This window comes from Ostrinia furnacalis, unplaced genomic scaffold (assembly GCF_004193835.3).
Source record: "Ostrinia furnacalis isolate ACB-3 unplaced genomic scaffold, ASM419383v2 OfSCF7238, whole genome shotgun sequence".
Taxonomy (NCBI): domain Eukaryota; kingdom Metazoa; phylum Arthropoda; class Insecta; order Lepidoptera; family Crambidae; genus Ostrinia; species Ostrinia furnacalis.
The window spans coordinates 1-7,267 of record NW_021137477.1 but is presented as its reverse complement, the minus strand read 5'-3'; the positions used below and the strand labels follow the sequence as shown (position 1 = coordinate 7,267).

Here is a 7,267-nt window from a genome sequence, read left to right as displayed (position 1 = left end):
ACCAAATAGAGGATGCTCGAGCAGTTTCGGTCTTTATGGCTCCGATAATAAAGGTCGGGCATGGGAGGAGCAGAGCAGCAGCTAGTTGATGTATATGGGTCAAAAGTAGATATTATCATATTAATGGTCAACGATGTACAAAAATAGTTCTGCTCTTATTTTGCTTTATCAAACCGCCCTTATCTATTAATAAGCGTAATATAAGATATAATATATCATATTGCTTTTTCTTTAAGTATTTTATATTCGATTCACTGTATTTGTGATTACAAATATTGATTTTTGAGATTGCCACTAACCTACTGTCCAAAAATGGCACAATAGTAAAAATTAGGACGTGACATACTGACTGTCATTCTGTTAAAATACTTAGTACATATAGGTAGTAGTGTAGTTAATTACTCAATTGGAGCTTCATCATCATCATCATCATCTCAACCATAGGACGTCCACTGCTGAACATAGGCCTCCCCCAATGCTTTCCATGTTGCCCGGTTGGTAGCAGCCTGCGTCCAGCGCCTTCCTGCTTTGGAGCTTGATTGTAATAAATATCCTACCTGCTTTGAATTTATTTCGTAATTCACTCATTAACCCTGTTTTAAATCATCTAAAACTAACGCACAAAAAGCTTCCCGGGTAAGTATTCAGCAGGGCTAAGATGCGCGCCGTGATAAACTGCTATCGCGGCGTTATATCGATTTTGACGTCACTATATCGTTTTATCTACCGGCGCTAACATGGCACCCCGAAAATTATCATGTCATCTGTCAAAATGTGATAGTGATAGATTTGTTTTTTTTTTGTGATAAACCTGGCAAGCCCTAACATGAAGCGCTAACTATATCAGATTTTGACATCACGATAGGATAGGATGTGGTGTTTTTATCGTCCTCGATCCTTGCCCACGATAGCAAGACGATAGGAGATTAACTTTTTTGCAAGCTACTTTAACTCTATTTATTTATCATTTATAATGGTAAATGACATTTTACGACTAATTTGAGGCTAGTAAAATTCAAAGAAAGGAATCTAGCACCTTTGTGATACTTTTACTTCTAGGTGGAGATTGAGTTCTAGTTCAAGAGTTTATCAGTGTGAGGCGAATCTTGCGACAGTTTATAATCGCTAGCTGCAAAATCTTAGTGCTCCCACAGTCCCACCCACATATTAATTATTACATTACCTACCTTGTAAAATAACCATTACTTACCTACTTAGGTAGGCAGTCAACAGTACATCAGACAATACATATTAAGTTGCAAATGTCGTGAGATACCCCACAGTGTTTAGCTTGATTTAAGTACCTACCTACTGTCATCTGTACATAATCTTGTAAAATTATTGAAAATGGGGCGGAATGTGGTGACCGAGCTTCTTGTGTCTACATCAAACAGTGGCAAGGTCATTGTCAGAAATTAGCATTGGGTGGGATGTGTAATCAAACTTGCTATAATAACAATGAGAATAAATGAATTTTACTAATTTTATAACTTGATGGTGATACCATACATACATTCCACATTACTATCAATCTAATTCCTCCATGTGGTCTTTTTTAAGGGCTTTAATGTGACAGGATGATAATCTTGTACAATTTATTCCATTATAATAAATTCATCATCATCTCAGCCATAGGACGTCCACTGCTGAACTTAGGCCTCCCCCAATGCTTTCCATGTTGCCCGATGGGGCAGCAAGGTTCTGGGGTGGAGGCCGGGTACCGGAATACGCAGCGTGGGACGTCCACCCACAAGGTGGACCGACGACATCATAATGGTAGCAGAAAGGCGCTGGACGCAGGCAATAAATTCATTATTGCAGTGTAATTTCAAAATAATTCAACCATTATTTACAAAATCTTTATTTGGAAAACTTTTGTTTTACAATAGCTATTTATAATTTCAAATACAAACAGAATTCCATGAATTGGTTAGCCTAGCCAGTACCCTTGAAGTTTTTCTTGCTGATTGTTATTGTAAATTTTCATGATAGTGAGCAAGACTTGATTATGTCTGCTTTAGAATGAAATAATCACTCATAATCCCACACTTCTTCATCCACTGTCTGAAAAAAGAAAGAATATTATTTAAACACAATTATAAATATTACAATTACATAAACAGTTCATAAATAGAAACATTTACTTAATCCTATTTGTATTTTAAGTTTACATACAAAATATTGATCACAGTATTATTACACGGTGAAAGAACTATGTGAAATAAATATAGGAAAGAAGGTGAAAGCTTATTTGTAGGAATAAAGATATTTTTCCTTTTCTCCGGTGCTGTTACTTATGAAAATCAAGATCTGCGGAGTATAGCTAATATTTTAGACTTTAGGTACTTACTTTGCTACTTATGAGTGTAACTTTATTTCTCAAATCTCAATAAACTTTCTGACTGCTTCATGTAAGTTGAATAATTACTGTAAACCTCGCATTATGGGGTAGGTAGTGGAGTTCGGTTATTCTGTTAATTTTGAAGACTTCATTCTTTAATACTATCGGTATGATTAGGAATTCTTCATTGTTTTTCTTTAACTTGGTTATCTCTTCGTTTGATATTTTCCGTACTTTAGAAATATTAAAAATAAGACTGGAAACATAAAAATACAATTTTAAAAACACAAACAAATACAATCAAGCAGTCATGTAATGTCAACAAAATTGACATAACTTTTTTTTAATGACGTTCTCACTGCTTTAAGATATGTGTTTTTAGCCGAATTAGTAGCAGAAATGAACGAGATTGAACGAATGAGCTAAAATATTTCAAGGTTGGCCAACATAATAACGCAATTTTTTCTTAATATGGCAACAATTCGGTTATCACGCGATAGCGGTCGATAGACTTTTCCATCGATGGTCCCATGTTAGGGAAAATGATAAAATTATCTACGTGATCGAAAATTGTCTTATCATATCATGTCATTGTCGATGCGCGCATCTTAGGCCTACAGGATACTTTAACGCAATTTAAATCTTATGAAACAGTTAATCCGAGTAGCTCCTAATTGGCGAAAGCATTAACTAACTCGCAGGTAACTGAGTTACCTTAACCTACGTTAAGCAGTTGCTTAGGAAGTTAAACAGCTTTAGTGTTGAAACTAACGGTAATGGATTACATTAACTAAGTCGGAGTTAAAGAGCGGATTGATTTAATTGGTATTAAAATGTCAAATTGTACATAAATACAATTTATCAAGCATCAAGATTCTTTGTTACTTCGTATCACATTTTATAAATGCCAGTTTTGTCAAATTGTACTAATTTTGTGGACGACAGCACATCGCTCGGTGTCGGGTCCGATCCGAGGAACGTGGGTTCGATCCCTGCTTGGCCGCTGATATTGTGGTAAACACAAGCATATTAAAGTGATCACGAGGGGTTAACAGGATAAGTTAAAAAAATATAGACGCTTATTTTATCTTTGTATCTGTTTCGACGGAATTCAGAGTTTGGAAGTAGCTAGGTCTAAATTTTTTCTATCATTATTATATGGTAAACACCACCCTGTAACAGTAAAATAATGGGGTGCGATATTAAATAAAAATATTTTTATTACCGTCGTTTGCCATTACGCAATCTCACGATGTTTTCCTTGAGGGGACATTTTAAAAAGGGCTCTGAAGTTCGAATTAGGCCGGGACACATTACCGGAGTCATCGTTCCTTACTAAAGTATCGCCATAACTTGATGAATCCCGGCCATTATACTAATGTTGTTTGTTCTGTTCTCCGCCTTATAATACAAAAGAATGGCGCAGAAAGTCTACTTTTGTTTACATTATTATTAGTTATGCAAAATAAAGGTCGCGGGAAGAACTTGGATGCGGGTAACGCAGGACCGGTCTTTATGGAAAGCCTTGGGGAGGCCTTTGTCCAGCAGTGGACGTCATTTGGCTGAAACGAATGCAAAATGAAGTGTTGTAATTGTTAAAGATACAATTATAGAAACTTTGTGAACCCTTGAAAAAGAGGCTGACAATTGTGACTAAGTTTCTTGCGTTGCTTTCTTTCAGCACTGGCCCATTTATTGTCCAGAAGCAGTGGTAGGGTTGAAGTAATACTGGGACGTTTAAAAGAGCTTTTTAAAATAAATAAATAAGAAATATCCTTGAACATTTTACACTGCGCCTCTAGTCCCAAACTAAGCAAAGCTTGTACTATGGGTACTAGACAACAGATATAAACATACTTAAATAATGCTTTTTTTAGTTAATACCTACTGTAAATAGCAGCACCCAGACCCGTCAAAGCCTACTTGCGAAATAAATGAATTTGAATTTGAATTGAATTTATACAGAAAGTGACGATCTATTTTGTGACGAACCACGCTATACTGAAAATTCGTTTAGGTTCATTCTTAAACTGCAGAACAGATTTTTACTTATACTTGAGACTGAGATATATTACTGCCTCTATTTCTACTGTACTTTCACCCGAAGACGTCTGAGATACAGTTACTACAGTATTAACAGAGTAAATACAAATGAGTAGGTCATCTTCATAGAAACGCACCAAGCGCACACACTGACAAAATTTAGCGTGGATTAGCGGGGTGTTGCGCCGCACCGCGCTTGGTGCGTTTCTATGAAGATGACCTACTCATTTGTATTTACTCTGCTACTACTTCATTCTGATTCATTCATAAACTGCAGAAAGGTGCCAACACAGATTTTCACTTATACTTGAGACTGAGTTATATGTATTACTGTACATATTTCTACTGTACTCTCATCCGAAGACGTCTGAGATAGGTACAGTATTAACCACGACGAAGTTGGTCGGGATATAATATGTACACAACACATATATCTTAATATCGCAAGAAACTTCGCGGGTATTTCTAAATGTTTTCACCGAGTTACGAAGGAATAGTTACTTGATTTAGTTCTCCTTTGTGCTCACTCAGTTTTATGTTTGCTTTTACTTTTCAGTTTTAATGGTTTTAGTCTTTTGTATTTCGTGATGGAGTTTGAGAGATTTGCCGCTTTTAACGTCTTTGTCTTTAACTAATATCTGTACGGCTAGCACGAAAAACTTTCGAGTTCAAATCGTTTGCGTACTCGAATCGCCATCATAAGATTTAGTTAGAAAACTACAACAGCGCCCTTGTGAACGTGTCATAAAGTGAAGTTAGTATGAGATGTGGTTGTTGCACGAAACTTATTTTGAGAATCAAAATTGTCACGTTTTCGTTTAATTCGCAGATTAAGTTTCGAATACGCAAACGATTCGAAGACGAAAGTTGTTCATGCTAGAGGTACTGTGGTTACAAAAGTATTTTAAGGCTGGGTTACACCATCTTACTTTATCTCTGACAAACGTAGAAAATCTGCCAAACTCCATACAAAAAACATCGGTTAATAGTCACGGTCAAAGTGCAACTCACTAAGTAAGGCTAAGTTGCACCACCTAATTTTGACCGTAACTTTAACGATAACGGGTGTGTTTTGTATGGATTTTGACAGATTTTTGACGTTTGTCAAAGTTTAAGTAAGACGGTGCAACCCACCCGATTAGCGAATTGTTTTAGGGATTTCAAATGATGAAGTAAGACATTTTACTAACATTGAAAATAAAATATGTACCTATTTAAAGGTTAAAGGACGTAGCACACTAATCAACCCAGAAAGGGATCGTATCGTATTTAAGGCGGTCGGTATTCTAAATTTTGCTTATTTCGAATCAGGCAGGGGGCGGAATAATGTCTTATTGACTTGAGTCTATTTATTGTTTGTTAGCATTATTAAATTTTGTGTGCAAAATGAAACCATTTAAAAAGCACTTTGGAAGAACGTAAAAAATTTACGTGTAAAAATATACATCCAAACAACCCTATACCTACATACGCGTGATGGAATCTCCCATCCATCTGTAAGGGTAGGTGCAGACCAAGAGCATTCTTTTACATTCTGTGGGACACATACGCCCGCGTTTCAAACATTACTATGAGGTCTCACAGTGCGCGTGAATGCACAGGGTCACATATGAACCAATCACAGAGCTCTATTCAACGCTGTGCGTTCGATTAGCTGCTTCAGTTAAGCAAGCATCGTTTGTGAATACAGGTGTTAAACTATTTCATTTAAATGATCCTCATAATTTCAGTCTATTAGATTAGGGCATTTAACTTTCTTCACTTTACTATCCACAGATCTGGGGGCACGGTAGTGNGACTTGGCCATCGCATGATAACACGTGTAAATTAAATTATTTAGTGCGATGGCCAAGTCAATAATTTATGTAAAACGTTAAAGATTTCCTGGCCTGGACTTGGTATTACATGGATCTCACAACTTTTTACCGTAGAACAACTGAGTTGCGAGACTTGGTTTTTTTGACAAGTATTGTTTTTGATGGGATTGTCTATTATTACACAAGTTAGGTAGGTATCTATCTAATATACGCTTAGGTATCACTGTAGTAAATACTTGCCGAAGTGCCTATTCACTCTTGCCTTGATATGAGGAGATAAATATCAAAGTGTTGGGGAAAGATACCAGCATCAGTTACTAGCTATATGTATTATAATATTGCATTGTCATTATCTAATCTAATCGAACTTTAATAACTGATAGTAACAACAAAAATTAGGTGCCAACAAATATAATTTTTACTAGTTCAGAGTTACAATCTGAATATTCCTTACACGCCTCGTGTAAACCTCGCCTAAAATGTTCAACGAGCGGTGTCCCATTTTTCCGTTCAAATAGAATTTGTTTTAATTGTGTCCCGTTGTCCCGTAATAACGATTTATAAAACAAAATATCCGCTCGTTATCCGAGGGACAAGGGTGAAGGGAAGGGAAAGAGCCTTCCTAAACGATAATCGATTGTTGGATGAGTAATTGAATTATGAAGAATCAATTCAAGTTGAGTTTGAGTTAATTTTATTCATTGTGTTTGTTATAACACAAAATTTGATGCATTCTTTTGGCAACGTAGCTTTTTTAAATGAGGGCAGTGCAACGAAAAGATAAGATGTTATTATGATTATTAACTTTTTTATCCGTAGTTAACTCAACTAATAAATAATGTATGGTAATAAATAAGGGCCACTAAATCGACAAAATGTGTTTTTTTATGGGACAGGAGGCAAACAAGCAGACATCAGTAAGTGATTTCCATCGCCCATAGACATCCGTAGTCCCGGGGGAGTTACAGGTTTTACAGGCGTTTTAAAATAATGTTAACCTTGTATTCAATTTTTCTATTTTAAAAGAGCTTAGCGCTTAACTGTCTATCGGCCGAATACTGAAACG

General features: G+C 36.1%; 1 long non-coding RNA gene across 1 annotated transcript; it reads right to left on the bottom strand.

The window, feature by feature from the left end:
- Nucleotides 1-859: 859 nt before the first annotated feature.
- Nucleotides 860-2,943, bottom strand: LOC114363716 (uncharacterized). The gene is made up of 2 exons (XR_003656795.1): nt 2,351-2,943; nt 860-2,064 (listed from the first exon to the last, which is right to left on the bottom strand). It is a non-coding gene; the product is annotated as an uncharacterized LOC114363716 (long non-coding RNA).
- Between the last annotated feature and the right edge of the window lie 4,324 nt (nt 2,944-7,267).